Source organism: Xiphophorus maculatus, chromosome 13, assembly GCF_002775205.1.
Source record: "Xiphophorus maculatus strain JP 163 A chromosome 13, X_maculatus-5.0-male, whole genome shotgun sequence".
In the NCBI taxonomy this organism is placed as follows: Eukaryota; Metazoa; Chordata; class Actinopteri; order Cyprinodontiformes; family Poeciliidae; genus Xiphophorus; species Xiphophorus maculatus.
In genome coordinates this window covers 10,467,925-10,471,229 of record NC_036455.1, presented here as the reverse complement: position 1 = coordinate 10,471,229, position 3,305 = coordinate 10,467,925, and positions in this window count along the sequence as shown.

The following is a 3,305-nucleotide window of genomic DNA, read 5'->3' as shown; positions in this document are numbered from 1 at the left end:
ATGCAGTGACCTCTGGACCAGCGGCAGGGAGTAAAAGAGTAACTGATTACCAGAATTAAGAGATAACGTCACATTTCTGTGTTTTAACACTCACGTTTCAGATCGACAATGTTCATTCTCACACCTTTCACCTTCAGAGGCTCGTTGCGGTACATGACAGAAGAAAGGGACAGCAGAACGAATACAGCCAGCAATGTGAAATCATTACCTGAGGCTGTACGATAAAGGTTTGGATTTTCGCTGCAAATGTCAGACTGCTTTTTGCTGAACACAAAGAGCAGTTATTAGCTTGGTACACCTTTAAGCGGTGAATCGGCTGTAAAACATAGCTAAATTTGTAAGAAATGTTGACTCTTGCTGAATAAAGTTGGACAAGGTAGCACTGGTTGTTCACAGTCATAAATCTTAGAGCTGGGAACAAATTGATAAGAATATAAATTTTCAACAGAGAGATCTAAACCTTTGGACTGAAGGTTTGCTTGAAGTAGAATCAATGATGAAGCAAGTAAGATGGGAGCATAACAGAAAGGCCAGGCTGAGGTTAGAAACAGCGACAGACTAAAACAGGAATCATTTAAACTTCTTTTTCCATTAATATTAAATCTTCCATTTAAAAAAAAAAAATCAATCCCAATTGTCCTTGCACTATTATAATATACAATCAAGTTTTATTTAAAAGGTTTGAAGGATCAGGCCAGTTTTTTCCATTCCTGACCAGCAATGGCAAAATGTGGATTATGAAGGTGGTGACCAAACTTAGAGGAAACTGTTGGCAAGTCAAGGAAATCAATTTTATTTCTGGAATACATTTTGTGAAACAGTCATAAAATAAATGTGATGTAGTATATATGTAATATAAAAGCAAAAAGCAAAAATAAATGCATTTACAAAACATATTACAAATGTGGTTTAAAACCACAATTTTCAGAATGAAAAGTACAGGGGAGAATGTCTAGATAATCTAAGAGGAAAATGATGTGGACAACACTGTCCACATCAGGTTAACTTTAATGGTGTCTTATGCAAAGTGTGTCCAAAATAATAATTTTTATTGGCGTCATCTTAAATTTTAATTATGTGTTTGAGGAAGAGACAAAGATTAGTGTTTGGTACACAATACTCAGGGCTACAAAATGTGAAATCTTTATGGGTTCTAGATATGTTGCACAAATTAAAAATATTGTCTTTATACTAACTCAGACCTATATAGAGTCTCTAATTTGCTTGCTGATGTAACTTCTTCTTATAAACAAGTGTGTTCCAAACAAATAGTTGACTTTCAGTGTAAGTCCACTTTGTGCTCACCTAGTCTAAACACAATCCCGATGGGGCTCACATGCAGCTTCCTTGTTATTTAGACTCTGTGCTTCATGGTTCTCCCTTTTCTGTAGCTTCTTTTCAGAAGGTTAATTCTGTGACAGATGAAGATTCTAAGTAATTTTCTTTCATTTCAGAGAAAGGGAGTAGTTTCACAGAGTAACTTCACTACTAGGAAGCTCCGGTATGTGAGCTGAAATTTACTTTCAGCTTGATTTTAGTCAAAAGTACTTCATAGATCTAGAGCTGCTGTTCAACAAAGCTGCCACAGTAAAAAGAAAATTAAACAGCCCTGATGCAGCAGCTTTATTGCAGCATGTTTTATGCAGAGTAGATGTTTTGTTTTTTTTTTTCATTTGTTTTTAATTATGTGCCACAACCTTTAAGGTGGAATGCCAGATGAAAAGTTTGAGAAATTCTAAGATTTGTAATATTTAGTTGGGTACTCACCATTGCTGTTTATACCGACACACCATGTTGGATGGATACTTAGGAGGGGCCAGCCAAAACACTTTCTGTTTTTATATGTTCATGATGTCGCTGTGACTGACAAATAAAGGGTTCTTTTTTGTCTAGTTTTATTAATTTAATGCTTCCAAACTAATATGTCAGGCCTATTTACATTTTGCAAGTCCCCCTAGCTGTGGATCTAGCCTTTGATTAGATACGTTTTTCTTTTCCTCAACGGGAAACATATCTAGTAAACAAATCTGAAAAGTAAAGTTTTTAAAAAACAGAACTAAGATCAAGACTTTGTGATGTACTCTCCACAAGGTTGAAATTGTTGCCTTTGGCCCACTTTGTAACTAATTTACCAATATGGTTAGCTTTATCTTTCATTTGAAATAGTATATGGTTTCTTCATCTCCAAATGGCCTTTCAATCCGTGTTGGTGCTGGACTCCCATTGGATAATAAAATTCTCTTACCAGTGTTAGTCATCTTCACAAAGTCTTTTGCCTTTGTTCTTGGTTGAAACTCACATTATTCACCAGATTATAATCTATGAGACAAATAGTATAAGAATACAATGGCTGGAAATTCCCATGTTGTTTATATGTACATATAATTGTCTGTGAATAATCATATCACACTTTCAGGCATCTGGAAATTATTACAAAAGATAAACTAGACTTCTTTGTGTGATCTCAATTTCCATGACGGCACACAAAGAGGCACTGTGTTTGATGTGTTGCTATAGAATAAATCTACAAATGTGCCTCAAGGTAATTTAAATGCTGTGTACAAAGTAATGACATCCTCAACCGGTCTTTCTCAAATTGCTCAAATGCATAGCAATCTCAATGTATGTTATTGTCTGAGTTTGCAGAAATTAATAAAAGTGTTCTGGAATAAAATATTCAGTCTCTTATTATACTTTAAAAATTATGTTTTCTATATCCTGCCCACAGCTGGGTCCTAAACAACTCCACACAGAACTGTTTCATCAAAAACCAGGAAAATGTTTAGTCAAAAGCTTTCTTTATCTTGGGTTGGTCTAAAAAGGTGTTTGGAAACCAGACCAGTGAATGACGCAGGGCTTTGGTTACAGTACACAAACAGAAACTTTAAGGAATGTTCTTCAGAGAAATCGAAAATAAACAAAGACTTTAGGGGAATAGATTTCTAATGTTACTGGTAATCCACCTATTTAGAGCAAGGCAATCTTATTTTTTTCATTTTTACTGATAGCTACAAACTATCGGAGCTAACCTCTGTAAACTGACAAAGGTGCCTACAATGACAAAGTGCACAAAGAACGTAAAGGGATTGTTTTATCAACATAATCGCTATGTACCGTAGATACATTGCACTTACCTGGTAAAAGATACAGAACTAAAATGCCCTTTGGTAACACGACTTGGTAGAGTGTTTTTTACATGACCACCATCACTGCACATAAAGATTAAGGAGCTCTTCATTGTAAAGTGTCATTTTGAGTTATAAATTGACCATAGTTTAAAACAAACAAAGTTCCACTCACTATAA